Source organism: Peromyscus leucopus, chromosome 5 (assembly GCF_004664715.2).
Source record: "Peromyscus leucopus breed LL Stock chromosome 5, UCI_PerLeu_2.1, whole genome shotgun sequence".
NCBI lineage: Eukaryota > Metazoa > Chordata > Mammalia > Rodentia > Cricetidae > Peromyscus > Peromyscus leucopus.
The window spans coordinates 86,701,400-86,711,781 of record NC_051067.1 but is presented as its reverse complement, the minus strand read 5'-3'; positions in this window follow the sequence as shown (position 1 = coordinate 86,711,781).

Genomic DNA, 10,382 nt, shown 5'->3' with positions numbered 1-10,382 from the left:
CCACAGGCCGGTCAGAAAGGGAGCCGTGCCTCCCCAGAAGCAGCAGCTGAGTTCTGAAATTCAAGCTTGGATCACGTGCTGATCTGTGAACCAGTCACACTGGTCATGTCCCCAGCCCTAAACCAGAGCCACCAGCACTTCAGTGGGGATACTGAGAGTCCAGCCCTGCCTGTGGTGTCAGGGCCAGCATGGAAAAGACGGAACCAGGTGAGAGGACGCAGTGAGACTCAAGTCCCCTGTCCTAGGCTAACAAGAGGTGAGCTGCCGGGACAGAAGTCTCTTTAGTGATCTTATTCACTCTGGAAGACAGGGACACTGGGTATGGCAGAACTGTCCCGGTTTCTCCCCTGCCTGTCAGATATTCTGGTCCAACTTCCCAGAGCTTCAAGAGAGACTCTGGCCATGCCATAGCCAGGGGAAGCAGACACAACCCCTAGAACAGCCTTTAGCTGGAGACTGCCAAGGTTGGTAATAGATAGGGTGACCTGGAAGTGGTCATCTCCCAGGGTGGACCAGTGGCATGAATCTCCCTTTAGCCCCAGTAGTAAATAGCCAGGTAATAATACGCCCTCCGTCTTCTGTCCATCCTTCTCTTCCCACTCCCGACTCCTGTCTTGGATCATTAGCAATGAACTACGGCCCCTTCTTAGGAACCCTCACCTCGGGCTTCCCTCTGGGGACACCCAAACTGCATTATGGGAGGGGCCTGCAGCTGCTCTATGAATTCCTCAAAGGTGACTCATGTTGAGACACTGTGCAGCTATGTGAACAGGAGCCAAAACCACTCCAAACCTGAGGACAGCTGTTGAGGGAAAGTTGAGGAAACTCTTGGGGACCCGCATGGCAGGGTGGGAGGGGGGAGGTGTGTTGCAAGGAGGATCTCAGAGGCATCTTAGTTAGGGTTTTGCTGAGGGGTGGCATGGCTCAGAACTAAGCAGAGGTTGCCTTACCTTCCGGACTCATGGAGAACAGGAAGGTTAGTTAACCCATGAGAGCATTTGATTGTGCTCGTCCACAGAAACAGGATCTGGGCCCTGTGGTAGGTGGCAGTGAGAAGTGGCCCCTGTGGTGGGGATCATTGGTAAGTTTAGAATGTACACACTCTGTGGCCCAGAGTTTCATCCCACACAGTTGCCTATGCATCCCAGGAAGTACCATATTTTCTAAATATATGACGTTCTCCTATTCTCAGAGATCTCAAGCGTTTGGCCAGTGGGACGACCACTGTCCAAATGACAAGCAAATACCAGTCGCTGGGGAGAAGGTGGAAAGCTGTTAGTGTGAATGCAAAATGATACAGCCAGTATGGCAAGCAGTACGGTGTTTCTTCAGAAATTTAACACAGAGTCCCATATGATCCAGCAATTTCATTTCTGGGTTTATACCCAAGAGAATTGAAAGCTGTGGTTCAGAGGTTCTCGTACACCAATGTTCAGAAGCAGCACTACTTGCAATATCCAGAGGGTGGGAGCAAATCTGTCCATTGATTAATGGATAAACAAAATGTGGTATATCCACATGATGGAATATTATTCAGCATTGAAAAGGAGGGGGATTCTCAGATATGCTACAGCATTCTGTTACGTGAAATAATCCAGTCACAAAAGAAAAATATTGTATGAGTCTGCTTACATGATGTGCCCAGAATAATCACATTCATGGAGAAAGGTAATGGGATGAAGGGGAGGTGCCGGGGGTGGGATGAGGGGGAATGGGAGGCGTTGAAAGAGCAGAGCTTCCATCTGCAGACAGATGATAGCACAATGCAAATGTGCTCACATTGCGTTCTTGCACCTGCTAAGCAAGTGCCCTACCACTGCTGAGCTGTGCTCCTAGTCCTCAAACTGTATTCTTAAAAGAGTTTAGATCACCAGGCGGTGGTGGCACACGCCTTTAATCCCAGCACTCGGGAGGCAGAGTCAGGCTGATCTCTGTGAGTTTGAGGACAGCCTGGTCTACAGAGTGAGTTCCAGGACAGCTCCAAAACTACACAGAGAAATCCTGTCTCCAAAAACTAAAAAAAAAAAAAAAAAAAAAAAAGAGTTTAGATCAGTGGTTCTCAACCTGTGGATTATGCCCCTTTCTCAGGAGTCACCCTAGATTACCAGAAAACACAGATATTTACATTACAATTCATGACAGTAGCAAAATTACAGTTATGAAGTAGCAATGAGAATAATGTTATGGTTGGGGGTCAGCACAAGAGGAACTGTATTAAAGGGTCACAGCATTAGGAAGGTTGAGAACCAGTGATCCAGACGGTGGTTGGGAGTGTGCAGCTCAGTGGTAGAGTGTTTCCTTAGCATGGCCCTGAGTGCAATCTCCACATCCACAATAAACAATGTATTAGGTCTGTGTACGTGTTTAAAACATCACACGTGAGTTGGGTATAGTAGCACACACCTTTGACCCAGCACTAGGGAAGCAGAGGCAGGAGCATCTCTGAGTTCAAGGCCAGTCTGGTCTACAGAGCGAGTTCCAGAACAGCCAGGGCTACCTATATCAAAACAAAACAAAACATCACACATTAGGCAACACATTACTTTAGAGATGTACTCTTAGGGGCTGGAGAGATGCTTGGTAGTTAAGAACATTGCTGCTCTTACAGAGGGCCAGAATTGAGTTCCCAATATTCATATTGGGTGCCTCATAACCACCTGGAATTCCAGCTCCAGGGCATCTAACACCCTCTTCTGGCCTCCTTGGACACCTGCTCACATGTTTGGATATACATATACACACAAATAAAAATAAAATAGAGCTCTCAACAAGGAAATGTAGTTTTGTCTTTCCATCATATTAAACTAAACAATTATGATTTAATTCTTTTCTCCTCTCCCCCCACCCCCACGGTTGTTTTTTTTTGTTTTTGTTTTTGTTTTTGTTTTTAGATAAAGTCTCACTATTATTCCAGCCTGGCCTTGAACTTGCAATCTTCCTGCCTTAGATTCCCACACGATGAGCTTATAAGTAAGTGTGCATATCCCGTTCTTATTAACTTCTTTTTGTTGTTGTTTTGAGACAAAGTTTCAACAGTTACAGACAGTTGGGTGCTGCCATGTGGGTGCTGGGAATTGAACTAGGGTCCTCTGGAAGAGTAGTCCATGCTTTTAATCACTGAGCCTTCTCTCCAGCCCCCAAGCCCAGCCCAGTTTCATATTAACTTCTAATCTACTATTTGAATTTGCTTACTCTAAAGAATTCATACAGTTCTGCCCTTCCATATGGGGCTCATTTCACTCAGCATGATGTTTTCAAGGTTTACTGATGTTGGAGCATGGCTGAGAATTCCACCCCTTTATGGCAAAATATTAACACTATTCCCTGGTAAGACAGACCTCATTGCTGAGGGACATAAGGGTGGTCTTCATCTTCTGGCTGCTCCTGGCCTGTGCTTTTGAATCTTAGATACAGCCAGAAGGGCTCAGCCCAGTCTGGGGAACAACTGGCTGTAGAACCTTCAGGAGGTTACTCCCCGCCTTGGCTTGCTGGCTACCATGAACACATTTCCACCAGGATGGAGTAGTACAGAAGCTGCATGGTTGAAACCTGGAGCCTTGGTGGCAGTCTTGCCTAGTGTGCAGGCCAAGTGGGGTTTGTGGATGCTCCTTGACCGCTCCATAACTCAGTGGTGCCTCTGGCTTCTAATCTAGGGCCGTAAGTTCTGTTCTGCTTCCTCGGGTTCCCCAGACTCGGAAGTCATTTCAGGGGCTGCACCTGTGCCCCGAGGAACAGCTGGAATAGCTTTATGAGTAGAGAAGTTGTGGTTCTCCTTTGCTTTCACTTCCTTTGCTCACATGGTTGAGATTCTTCTGGCTCGTACATTAAGTTGTGGTTTGTTCATTTTTAGTACTGTAGAGTACATGTCTTTGTACATATAAATTCCATCATGTATTAGTGCTGTGGGACAATCTTTTTGTACACTATGAATGTGCATTATTCTCATTGGTTAATAAAAAGCTGATTGGCCAATAGCTGGGCAGGAAGAGCTTGAGCAGGAGAGCCAGACTAGGAGAATCCTGGGAAGAGGAAGGGCAGAGTCAGAGTGTCAGGCAAACACAGAGAAGCAAGATAAGAATGCTGTACTAAGAAAAGGTACCAAGCCACATGGCTAAACATAGATAAGAATTATGGGTTAATTTAAGTGAAAGAGTTAGCTAGTAACAAGCCTGAGCTACCGGCTGGGCATTTTTTTTTTTTTTTTTTTTTTTTTCTCGAGACAGGGTTTCTCTTGTGTAGCTTTGCGCCTTTCCTGGGACTCACTTGGTAACCCAGGCTGGCCTCGAACTCACAGAGATCCACCTGGCTCTGCCTCCCGAGTGCTGGGATTAAAGGCGTGCGCCACCACCGCCCGGCTCCGGCTGGGCATTTTTAAAACAATACTAAGCCTCTGTGTTGGTTATTTGGGAGCAGGTGGTTGGGACAGTAAAACTCCACCTACATATTAGTTCCCCCATTGATGGACAGTTGGTTTGCTTGCAATATTTAATTTTCCCAATTAGTACTACTATGAATATTCAATACCTGCCTTTTCATGAATATATGCATGTATTTTGTTGAATGAAGCTGCTGGGCATGTGGTATCTCTATGTTAAATTTGGACAAATGATGCCAAATGGTTTTCTGATGTTATAACGTTTCTTTTTGGTTTGTATTGGTTTATTTTGTTCTGTTTCCATGCTGAAGATAGAAAGAAGAGCCTTATATATGTTAGGTGAGTGCTCTACCACCGAGTGATGGTCCCAGATTTTCAAAGTCATACTGTTTCAGTCCTCATCACCACTGTATGAGAGTTCAGGTTTCCCTGAACCATGTCAACACTTAGTATTGTCATTATTTGCACTTTAGCCACTCTGGTAGATTGGTTGCTATGGTATTGTGCTATCTTAATTTCTCTTTGCCTGACAGCTAGTCTTTGAAGTTGGACATATTTTCATCTTTTTATTGGTTTCTGAGATATTGTTTCCAAGTAAAGTAATGGCCAAGTGATCTATGAGTGTTTTCCTGAAGGCCTTTTTTTTTTGCAGGGGGGGTTCTGTTTTGCAGAATTACATATGCAGAATTACATATGCAGAATTACATATGCAGATATAAGGCTTTTGCTAGCTAGTCTTTCCTCCAGGAGCCTTGCTCTTCCCTGCTGCAGAGACACCTGGTGAGTGGACATGGTTGTTCCCAGGTACTTTCTCAAGCACTCTTTGCAGATTTGCTCACAGTGTCTGCTTGATAAATCACAGCCCTGGGAAAAAATGACTAAGTCTGAATTAAATACCTTCACCTCCTTTTTCCCCCTAAGGAGTTCTGCTGGGTGACTGCCACCAGCACCCAAATTAGAAACTGTTGAGGTCATTTCAGGCTATTGTGCCTTCTTCACATAGTTATTTCCTTGTTTGAAATAAAGGAACCAGGAAACATCAGGTAAAAGCAGTGCTTGTATGAGAACTTGGGCAGACAGGGACTCCCCCTTCTCCAAGGAATTGTTTTGGAGAGGAAAAAGAACAAAAACTTGCCTCGTATTCCACTATGGGGAGTGGGGGAGACTGGAAATGCCCCAATACTAAATACCCTAATTCTATACTCTAATTTGGTCATAGCCATCCAATAGATGACTGAAGAATCATTTAAAAACAAGACGAGGGGCTGGAGAGATGGCTGAATCGCAAGGAGCACTTGCTGCTCTTGTAGAGGACCCGGGTTCAGTTCCCAGCACATGATAGTTTACAAACATCCGTAACTAAAGCTCCAGAGGGTCTGCTTACCCTCTGCTGACATCTGTTAGCACCAGGGGCACAGGCAAGCAAGACACTCATCACGTACACAGACCTAAAGAAAGACATGAAGTGTCTGAAAAAATAAGACGAGGTAAACTTATTCAGGAGAATACAGACTGTAGAGAGGAAAAGAAAAATCCCCAAAAGGGATGGGGCAGATCAGCATGCCAGGTGGATAGGTCTCTTCCTTGTAATACACATAATCTATCTGAATGGGCCACAGCCAGAGGTGAGAAGGGCATGGTCCTACAGGGAGAGGGCAGTGGATTCCTCTGCAAACTATCTAGATCATTCAAAACATTTAAACACCCACGTGCATTTATTATTTAAAAAAACTAATTAAAAATGGAAAACTTTGAGATATGGAAGTGGAAAAGGAAGTTATCATCTCAAGAAACGCATCAGTCACCTCCTCTGGGCCCTTCACTGTCACCTCCAAAGCCACTCACACGTCTCAGTCAGGCATGTTCAGAAGGTCAAGGCAGGGGGGTCCTAAGTTTGAAGCCAGCCTGGACTGCACAGTAAGATCTTCTCTCAAAAAGAACCCTGAAGTGGACCAAACAAGAAAACCACTTTTCTCTCTGCCTCCCTACTTTTGGGGTGTTCCAAGGTGAAGAGCTAGTCACGGGGTGGGGATGTCTCCTTTGGGGCTTTTCTCTCACTGTGAGGACACACATATGGCAAACCCCAGGCGGACTTCTCTGTGGAGCACAGTAAGCCTGGAAGCTCCTAACTTTTTCAGAAGACCTTGGTGCTTTCTCTTTTTAAAAACCATTATTTAAAAGGGAGTGGAGTGGGGGAGTAGAGGCCAGACAACTTGCAGAAGTCCATTCTCACCTTCCTCCAGGTGAGTTCCAAGAATAAACTAGGATGTTTGGGCTTGGTAGCAAGTGCCTCTAACTGATGAGCTATTTTTCTTTTCTTTTTCTTTTTTGTTTTTGTTGTTTCAAAACAGGGTTTCTCTGTATAGTTTTGGCGCCTGTCCTGGATCTTGCTCTGTAGACCAGGTTGGAGATCTCCCTGGCTCTGCCTCCTGAGTGCTGGGATTAAAGGCGTGTGCCACTACCGCCTGGCCTGATGAGCCATTTCACCAACCCCTAAAACATGCTTTTTTTTTTTTTTTTTTTGGATAGAGTTTCTTTGTGTAGCCTTGGCTGTCCTAGAACTAGCTCTGTAGACCAGGCTGGCCTTGAATCTACAGAGATCCCCCTGCCTCTGCGTCCCGAGTGCTAGGATTAAAGGCACGCACACCACCTCCCAGCTAAAACATGTTTTCTTAGTATAAAAACAAGAATACAATCCAAACTGGGTTATATTTCTTTTCACATCAACATAGCCACAAAATTAAATTTTTTGTGTGTGGTAGTTTGAATGAGAATGGCCCTCATAGGCTCATATACTTGAATGCTTGGTCATTAGGGAGTGGTACTACTTGAGAGGGATTTGGAGGTGTGGTCTTATTGGAGGAAGTGGGTCACTGGGGGTGGGCTTTGGGGATTTCAAATGCTCAAGCCAGGCCCAGAGTTTTTCTCTTCCTGTTGCCTGCGGATCCAGATGTAGAACTCTCAGCTACTTCTCCAGCACCACACCTGCCTGCACGCTGCCATGCTCCCCACCATAATGCACTCAACCTCTGAAATGGCAAACTCCAATTAAATTGCTTTCCTTTATGAGTTGTCATGGCTGTGGTGTCTCTTCACAGTAACAGAACACAAAGACAGCGTGTGTGTGTGTGTGTGTGTGTGTGTGTGTCTGTGTGTGTAGTGTGTGACATGCTTATCATTTTTTAAATTGTGTACGTTATTCTTTTTAATGAAAAGCCTTGGGAACGCAGGTGTCTAGAGCGTCTCTTTGTGCATCCTGGGCAAGCTGCTTGAGAGACAGACCGCACACATTTCAGACCGGGGCCACACGGTCACTGTTGTTACTAAACTCCTTCTGCTTTGTAGCAGAGACAGCAACAGACACCAGACACGGAGGGGTGCGGCCACGCTGCGAAGGACCACCGTGGAAGCAGCTCGGAGCGGAGCGGGGTTAGGTCGGAAGTCCTCAGCCTGCAGTTCCTGCCGTCCTCGTTCAGCAGGCGCCGGCGGCGGCGTTTGCAGAGTGGATGGATGCAGTGAGCATTGCTAGCGGTGGGGACGAGCGTGTTTGCTGAGTGGAGGTCAGTTTTCATGTCACCGCAGCCCTCGTGCGCTGTGTGGCACGGGGCAAACCGCTGCCTTTGCCGTCAGTCAACGGAGGCAACACCCCCGCTTGCCAGGCTGCACGGGGCAGATGAAATGCTACAAAGGTCACCGTCCTACCTGGAACAGGAACAGAGGTCCCATGGGCAGCTCAGGGACGGAACTGCCACTTCTTAGAGGTCTGGTGGCCTGGGGAATGTCAACTTGGCACAGGAAAAGAGGGGGCGGGGCCAGCCAATAACATGACCCGAAACACAAACAGTCCCCAGAGAGGGGCCGAAACTCTCAGGTTAGTGAAAACACGCTCGTCAGGTTTCTGTGCTACCTCTGAGCAAGAAGACCTGGGAAGGTGGCCCGGCCTGGTCTCAGTTGGCAGTACTGACAGGAGCCGGCAGGAGCCTGGCTCCTAGAGGAGCCTTGAGTGCCCCAAACTGCTGATTGGCCAGGTCATTTCCTCAGAGCCAGAGGTATCAGGGCCAGAGTATGTCCCCTGGAGGAGCCTAATGTTCCCATCTCACTGGGGACCACCTAAGACTCACAAGCTCTCTCCAAGGTGGCCTGCAAGGGCAATTTGGAGGTGTGTGTGAAAACAGACAATACACAGTGTTGAGGCTCTGGGAAACTCAGGCTCTTTGTAACTGTGTCAGGGCTTAGACTCACTCTAGACAGCTTGAACGATGACAGTTTTCAAGACCTAGAAAAGTGTGGTCCACGGCCCTAGGGCTCTATGGGGATGGCAGGGGGTTAGGCCAGCAGAACTGGATATCTCTGCCTGGAGAGGGAGGGAGGTTCTCCTAGACAGCGGGAGCTATTGGCAGAGGGAGGGACTGCCAGCAGAGTTCTGTCCCGGCTTTAGAAGGGAGCTGTGTTTGCTCCCCTGGGCACGTAAGTGTCCTTCAACTAGAGAGCTGGATTCCCAGGGCATGGACCTGGGTTCTTCAAGGAAACCCTGCATGTTCCAAGATCAGTAAAGGGTCTGGGAAATGGCTCAGTGGGTAAGAGTGACTGCTGTCCAAGCACATGGACTGGAGTTCAAATCCACAGCACCCACTTAAAAACCCAGGTGTGGCTGTGTGTGCCCATAGCTCCAGCGTGTGGATGGGGAGTGGGACAGCAGAGGCAGATACCTGGGATCTCACGGGCCAGCCAGCCTAGCTGCACCCCCTTCCAGTTCAGCAAAAGACCAAGGACTAAGGTGAAGGATAGAGGAAGACACTCAAAATCCTCCTCTGGCCTCCGTACATGTGGAGGCCTCAGGCATACACTGCGTGCATACACACACACACACATCCAAAATAAAAATAAAAAATAATTTAAAAGATCAGCAAGGGGGGCTGGAGAGATGGTTCAGTTAAGAGCACTGGCTGTTTTTCCAGAGGACCCGGGTTCAATTCCCAGCACCCACATGGCAGCTCACAACTGTCTGTACCTCATTTCAGGGGATCTGACACCTTCACACAGACAAAACATGAATGTGCATGAAGTAAAAATAAACAGAAAAGATCAGCAAGGGTTCAGAGCCTGGAGACCTGCAATCCCAGTACTTGAGTGGGGATGGTTCTAGGAGGATTGCAAGTTCGAGACAAGCCTGGGTTACACGAGCAAGACTACCTCAAATGCAACACAGACCAAACCCCATGGGGAGGAGTCACAGCCCAGTCAACCTTCCCTCTAGGCCTCAGTATCCCCATCTGCTAAAGCAGCCGAGTAGCTGGGGACCCGCAGGTTTTAGGACTGTTTTGGGTGGGCTTTGGGTCACGGTGGGGCACAGCTGTCCTTCTCAGTCTGGGGACTAGGAATAATTCCTTATCAGGTCCAGCCTGTTGCTGTGGTATTCTGGGTGTGGATGACACCGGATGTCCAGGAGGAGCCTGGGTGCTGGCTTAAAAAGGGGGATGTGGAGGCTATTTCTGGAAGTCTGAAATGGGGAGACACGTGGGTGTGGGAGGTGTTGGGTACTCGGGGAAGAAACCTGAGCTAAGGCTGGAGTCCAGCCCTTGGGAAGCTGTACCAGCGCTGGGGTGGGGCAAGAGAAGGGCCTGACAGCTGGGAGGGACCCAGTGGGACCAGAATGGCCCTCCTCCCGGGCACCTGTCCTCAGGCTCCTCTGACCTTTGGCCCCACCCCATAAACACTTCTGGAGAGGCAGCAGAGAAGCCCTAGTGTCCAGTGCCCACCCCCACCCTCATACCAACATTCCCAGTAGCGGGTATTCATCACAAACCACGGAGACCCCCTCATCTTTCCAAGCACCCCACTTTCATGTCTCAAGACTGTTTGAATTAGACATGGCTGTTAGCACCATTCTACAGATTAGGACTTGGGACTCAGAGAGGTGAAGTGACCTGTCAAAGGACACACAGCTGTCAGTTATGGAGCCACGGTGAGCCTCTGGGTGCCTGTAACCATGGGCAGACTGAGTAAT